This window comes from Gambusia affinis, linkage group LG22, assembly GCF_019740435.1.
Source record: "Gambusia affinis linkage group LG22, SWU_Gaff_1.0, whole genome shotgun sequence".
Lineage (NCBI taxonomy): Eukaryota > Metazoa > Chordata > Actinopteri > Cyprinodontiformes > Poeciliidae > Gambusia > Gambusia affinis.
The window spans coordinates 3430420-3438177 of NC_057889.1; positions in this window are offsets into that span (position 1 = coordinate 3430420).

Consider the following 7758-nt stretch of genomic DNA (forward strand, 5'->3'; position numbering starts at 1 on the left):
TCACTTGGTAGATTTAAGTTTTAAGGCCAGATTTGAGTGATGATGCGTAAACAATGTAAGCAATTCAAATTCTGAGAAAAAAAAGTCTGAATTCTGAGAAAATTGTGTTTTTATTCATTTTCAAAAACTGATACAAAAACTTTCTCTTATTAGACTGCTTCTTTAACGTATCCACTAAACCTCTGTGGAGATTTAAAAATTTGTTTTTGAGAACGTTTAACCATTGTTTCAGGAGAGCATCTATGAGGTCAGACACTGATGTTGGACAACAACATTCTAATTCAAATCATGCAAGTTCCTCAACGCCAAACGTGCTCAGTTGATGTTATTGAATGGCACATTTTTAAATTATACATACTGTGCAAGCTGACATGTTTGCACAAAAACAAAGAGCAGACATGTCAAAATTCCACATATAAGTAAAAAATAGAGGATCTTTTTGTACGTAATCTGATATTCTAAACTTGCAAGTCATAGACAGATTAGTTGGAGTTTATTTCGTGAGAATAATAGAATTTTAGGTAGCTAAAGTTCAAGAGATGTATAGAGGAAGTGCAAGATTTGGGGTCAAAGAGAGGGCAACAAAACCACAATGAATCAAGGAAGTTACTTGTCATGGGAAATAATGAACAGAAATAATCAATAATCAGACAAAAGAGTGAAAAGAAACACTTTAAACTCCTCTTTTAAACCTTTAATCAATAACTGAAGTAAAAACCAAAGAGTACCTTCGTGATCATAACATCGTAACACATTTGTTTTCGGTCTGTTTGACCATGTCCTCTGAGCTCATGTTAAATGAATCAGACAGAGCAGCACACTCATCCCTCATATTGTGCTTCAAGGACTTCAGTCAACGCTCTGCATACTCAAACCTCATGGAACATACCTATTACTGTCCACAGTGAGCGTTCACGGACATGCAGACAGGCTGGACGTGCTCATGCCACCATCCATCCTCAAACAGCCTCTGCTTCCATTAGCATAAAGCTACATTTGGTGAATATTAGTTGTTGTCCAGCCGCTTTCAGCCTCCAGGGCCGCGCCATCCGTCATCCGCTGACAACAAGTTGCTCAGATATGAGGAAGAGCGTTTCACACTCGGCTGCCCACCCCACATTTAGTTAACTGATGACAATGATGGATGTCACGTTGAGAATAAAGGGCAGATGACACACGATGCACAAAACGTCTTCAGCAGAAAACTGACAGAGTGTGTCTGGTTGACGAGTCGGGGGCTTAATGGTGACGGGGAGACGAATCCACGCTGTGTGTTTATTATCTTTTCACTCACAAATCCCTTTATTGTTGGCTATTGTTCATGTAGAATTTGCAAGTTTGTTTTATAATGAGACCAAAAAATAAATGCAGGACATGAAAACAGTTAAAATTCACTTCCATTTCTAAAAACATTTTAAAAAATAAGCACCCAGCTGAGTTTGGCAGTAAGTTCATGTTTTGGAGTCTGTTCCAAAAGCCTTTGGAATGTAACGTCACAAATCAGCAGGCACGACCCCTCAACTAGTAACCCCAGTGAACCCAGCCCGTTACCTAGCAACCCTAGCGGAGTTCTGACCGTCACCTAGCAACCCCAGCAGAGTTCCAGGGCATCTGGTCAGTGACAAGAGGCCCCTAAACAGTTCATTCTGAAAGTTACATACTTCAACTTTTGCTTAAAGGTCTGCCATAATGAAATACAGCTGTTAGCTTGCATTGCTAATAGCAGTTAGCCTGATTAATGAACGTATCCATTAGCAAATCCCACTGTTGAACTGTTAGGTTTGGTTTAAAATTCTTCACTTGTAGAAACTTTGGACAAAAGGTAATAAATTAACCACAGCATAAGTGGAAACCCACGACTTCAAAATCCAACATGGCCACATTTTCAATTTCTTGTTTTCATGTCCTTCAAACGATGTTTAAGCTGTTTTCCATTACTGGTTGTTTTTGATTAAATACTTTTTGAGTTGTTGTGATGGTTTTTATATACACACACTTTTCTGCAGTGCAACTGCACAAAAGCAATATCAGTAATGCATTCTATTTTAGGGAAATAAATAACTTGCACTACACACACAGTTGTTAAATCATGATTTGAATGAGACTGAGGGACTTATCTCAGCAGTCAAGACCAAAGTCATGTTGGGAGGTCTTCAGAAAGGCAGTTCTGGTTATCGTCTGTTTCCTAATGATGAGTTCAGGAAGCTTATCAGTATTTACAAAACAGAACTGAGAAAAATAGGTTTCCACTTCACTGGGTAACTGTAAAAACCCCCCCCCAAAAAAACCAAACATTTCCCACAAAGAGAGAGATTTTATTAAGATTTATGGTGAGCAAAACCATGAATTAATAAACACAGTTTGGCTGAAAAAATGACTGATCACATCCCTGTAAAAACAAACACCAACCCTTAAAAGTTAATAAGGTTTTATTGGACATCAGTAGGTACATGGAAGAGTTCAAACATCTAAATCTGATGGAGATAAAGAGTGGATCCAACAGGAGATACCGCTTCAGAGAGGAGCACTTAGGTGGATGTTTATTTGCAGGATCAGATAAATAATGCATGAAGGAGTAATCTGCAGAGCGGGCAGGGCTGCGGCTGCACAGCAGCAAGGCAGGATTTACTTTAAAAAAACACAGAGAAGAGAAGTTACTGCATTTTGATGGAGTTTAAAACCAGGCTGTGGCCGAGAAAAGACGGGTGGAAAAACTGGAAATCTGAAGCTACCTTGATGCACAGGACTATTTACAGGAATCAAACCACAACAGATCTGGACAACAACAATTTCACTGCATAAACATAAATATTACAATTTTTGGTCTGGTTTCTACTTGAAATAAGACAAAACTCATTTACAAGTTACTTTCCAGCAAGATAAAAAAGCTTGTTTTGAGTCAGTTATTCTTCAATATTGATTAAAAAAACTATTAGTTCCAATAGTAGATTAACTTCAACATGGTAAGTTACTAGCAATATTTCACCAATATTATAAAAAGAAGCTCTTACCTCTTGCTGAAAATTTACTTGTAAGTTAGTTTTGTCTTATTTCAAATGAACAACGATATTTACAACAGAAACCTGACGAAAATACTTGGGAAGATTATTTGTTTTTGAAGTGCTGTCCCTCATGAAGTCAATCTTACTCTGAAAATGGAGTTAATTTGTTACATTGAATCTTAATAAGCTTAATATATTAACTTGGATTAACTCAATTTGATCATTTGTAACAAATTAACTACATTATTTTAGTTGGATCACCTGTTTTTCTTTGTCAGTGTGTTATTTTGGTTATCTTTTGATAATTTTCAACTTACAAATAACTCTGTCCATTATTATGAACCAAAAAGGTTTGGAAAAGTTTGGATTTGCAAGACAGTAAACATCACATCAGTTCAGTAAAACAGAAATGTTCCCACCTCCACTTTTATTTCTTTCCACCTATAATCCCTATGCTGCATTCAATGTAACCCAAATGTGGGAAATCCAAGCATTATTGTGTTTTTGACTTTTGAAGCATGAATTTTGGATGAAACCCCTACATGAATAACAAGGAGGTTTGAACGTTTGTATATTTTCTAGAACGATTATTTCATTTTCTCTGGTAGATGCAGAGTCAGCAAACCGGTGAACAGGCTGTGAAAACACTGAAAACCTGAGTCAGCACTAACGTAAGATGTGTGTATCAGTGTGTGTATCGACTTATACTAACTTGTGAGGAATTCCCTGCAAACCTTTAGGTGGCAACAGATCTTTGTGCAACTGTCACATCTTGAGTGGTGGATCTAGTGAAAGTGGTTTGTGAGACAGAAATGAAATAATTAAAGTAAAAAACTGAGACTTGAGACTTGACTTGGACTCGTGGTGTTAGTGTTTTCACAAGTCCGACAGACTTGGTTTGGGGACCAATGTTTCAACATTTGTTACATTTACAGCGATTTGCTTTCAGACTGTAAGGAAACGACAGATGTTGTGTTATTGACACATGCAGGGTATCAAAATGGTTGGAGTTAGCATTTTGTTGCCTTAGCAATAGCAAAACTGAAGTTTATGGTTAGTGTTTTAAGCGTAACCTTTTGGTTATTGACATTAACTCCAACCAAATACTGTGTTGGTGTAGTGCATTGGCGCTAGCTGAACCAATGTTTATGATTAGTGCTTTAGGGTTAGAGGGCAACACTAAAGAGCCGCATTCGGCTTTAGAGCTGCAGGTTGCCGACCCCTGAATTAAAGGAACTAATGTTTATTATTAGTGCTATAGGGTTAGAACAACTAACGTCAATTAGCGGCCTAGCATGAATTCCAACCAAATATTGTATTAGCATAGACTTTTTGTGATAGCAGAACTACTCCTTATGATTAGCACTCCAGGGCGAGTGCAAACTTTTCAGTTAGCCAATTAGTATTATCATTTCCAGGATTAAAGGACTAATGTCTCAGCCAGATCTAGAGAAACTCATCCATGCGTTTATCTTCAGTCATATTGATTATTGCAACAGCGTCTTCACAGGTCTGTCCAACAAACGATTCAGTTTGTTGGACAGCAGTTTTGAGGCAGTTTACCAAAATCCCGGACATTTTTTTAGATCTGAAAAGTAGGACATGTCCGGGAAAAAGAGGACGTCTGGTCACCCTAGCTTTATTAGCATTAGCCGAACTATTGTTTATGATTAGTAGCCTACTTCAAAGCTAGCTCTTCAGTTAGCGATGCCCAGCTCTGCTATTTGATAATAAACAAGTTGCTGACAGGCTGTGGCCTTTAACAGTCATGTTTTGCTCATGAAGTGAACTGATTATCATTATTATAGTTCCTCTGGAGCAAAAGCAACACAATTAATGCAAACTGTCCTGTAATCATCGACTCGTTTCCTTCATCAGAAGAAAAACTTTGTCGTCCGAATGATGATTCAGGGTCAGACTCTGAGGCTTCTCTGATTTTTCAGAGCGATGATCTAAAATGAACCAAAATCATGACAGCGGCGGCGCTGGAAATTTTCTAAAAGCAACAGCACTTCATTAGAGTGGATAGGACACCATGATGAATGCTGATTAAGGGGAGGAGGAGGAATATGGGCTCCCAGGATGTTTGAAGGATGGGGAAAGAGAAAAGAAGCGGGGAGAAATGAAGGGCAGAAGAAAAGAGGGTGACGAAGAGGAAGGAGGACAAGACAAGTAGGGTGATTTTTCTTGAAGAGAAGCAAGAGGAGTCAGAAATTTTACACAAAGACGAGACAGCTGCCAAAGATGCAAACAGAAATGATAAAGAACGCTGAGTGACACTCGTATACGGCCGCTTTTCAGAGAAACGCTGCAGCTGCTGAGGAAGCGTTCACGCTACACAAACATACGCGCTTCTCAGCTGAAACACTCACAGCTAAGACTGACTACTGTTGTACATATCTCTGAAAACAATACGTACCACATCATTGGGTTAAAACGTGTTAAAATAATGTGCTAATTTGATTACAACAATGGAAACCGTTATGTAAAATATATAAGATAAAAAAGAAAAAAAACTAGCTTAATCTAAATCTGGTGAAAACTATTTTTTATTTTTTGCTCCTTTCATTGTAAAACCAACCAACTGACAAAAATAAATGGTGGTAGCTTTCAAATTGTCCAGTTTGGTTGTCAATTGAAATGCAGCTAAGAGTCACATTGCTTGTCAAAACTGCATTTCCATTTAACATAAAATTACGCAATTTGAAATTTTAGATTTTGAGAATAAATTCACTCAAAGGAAACAGGCAAATTTCAAAAAAGGTTTTGGCGTATTGAAATTGTTTTTTTTTTTGCAAAAATGCAAAGTAAACACTTTTTTTGCAGCTCTCTAGTCACATGATCGACAACAGGATGTTACTACTGGCAAAAACCACAAAGAAGACGACAACAGGAAGTAGTTGGATGATGATGGCTCAGCTTGTTTTTAAAATGTGTGAATGAACATATTCATCTGTGATTTTAATTGTGTTTCTTTTTTAACACAATTAAAATTGTGTTAAAATTTTAATTTTAACACAATTAAAATTCATAACTGTCATGAAATGGTGTTGTGGTGGTGGTGAGGCAAACGCAGCAGACCCAGATACGATTAAATGAGGAGTTTTAATGAAATAAACCAGATCACAGCGAACAGGACGACGGAGGGACGAGACTTAGACGTGACGTGACGAAGTATGACGAGGATCCGACAAACACACGGAGACACAGGTGACATTAAATACACATGAGGTAATCAGGGAACGAGACACACCTGGGAACTAATCACGGGGAGACAGGACAACACAGAGACTCAGACACACAGGAAAACTAGAAATAAATACACAGAAAAACACAGAACACAACAGTACCCCCTTAGCAGGCGGCTCCCAGACGCCCAAAAACTGAAACACAACAAGGGTGGGTGGAGGGGAGTTGGACGGGGGGCCAGAGTCTATGGAAAAAACGAAAAACAACCTATCAAATAGGCGGAGACACTAGGGTCCAAAGTCCAAAAAACAAAAACAAAACAAATCCAACTGGGTGGGCGGAAACACAGGAAGGCGGGAACCACGGAGGAGGTCAGGGGGCCGACCTCGGCGCAGGAAGCGGGAGCCACGGAGAAGGTCAGGGGGCCGACCTCGGCGCAGGAAGCGGGAGCCACGGAGAAGGTCAGGGGGCCGACCTCGGCGCAGGAGGCGGGAGCCACGGAGAAGGTCAGGGGCCGACCTCGGCGCAGGCGGGAACCACGGAGGCTGTCCGGCGGCCGTCCGCGGCGCAGGAGGCGGGAACCACGGAGGCTGTCCGGCGGCCGTCCGCGGCGCAGGAGGCGGGAACCACGGAGGCGGTCCGGCGGCCGTCCGCGGCGACGAGGAGCACAAGGAGTCTCTGGACTGATCCTGGGGGGCTCGGGACTGGCACTGGGGGGGAGCTCGGGACTGGCACTGGGGGGGAGCTCGGGACTGGCACTGGGGGGGAGCTCGGGACTGGCACTGGGAAGGAGCTCGGGACTGGCACTGGGGGAGCTCTGGACTGGCACTGGGAAGGAGCTCTGGACTGGCACTGGGAAGGAGCTCTGGACTGGCACTGGGAAGGAGCTCGGGACTGGCACTGGGAAGGAGCTCGGGACTGGCACTGGGAAGGAGCTCGGGACTGGCACTGGGAAGGAGCTCGGGACTGGCACTGGGAAGGAGCTCGGGACTGGCACTGGGAAGGAGCTCGGGACTGGCACTGGGAAGGAGCTCTGGACTGGCACTGGGAAGGAGCTCGGGACTGGCACTGGGAAGGAGCTCGGGACTGGCACTGGGAAGGAGCTCGGGACTGGCACTGGGAAGGAGCTCGGGACTGGCACTGGGAAGGAGCTCGGGACTGGCACTGGGAAGGAGCTCGGGACTGGCACTGGGAAGGAGCTCGGGACTGGCACTGGGAAGGAGCTCGGGACTGGCATTGGGAAGGAGCTCGGGACTGGCATTGGGAAACTCCTCCCTTACTGGGGCCGGCAGCGGAGGAGTGCCGGCGAAGCGCCTCGGGGCCGGCAGCGGAGGAGTGCCGGGCGAGCGCCTGGCCGGGCGGCTGCGGGGAAGTCCGCGAGCGCCTGGGCCGGCTGCGGGAAGTCCGCGAGCGCCTCGGGCCGGCTGCGGGGAAGTCCGCGGCGCCGGGCCGGCTGCGGGGGAAGTCCGGCGAAGCGCCTCGGGGCCGGCTGCGGGGGAAGTCCGGCGAAGCGCCTCGGGGCCGGCTGCGGGGGAAGTCCGGCGAAGCGCCTCGGGGCCGGCTGCGG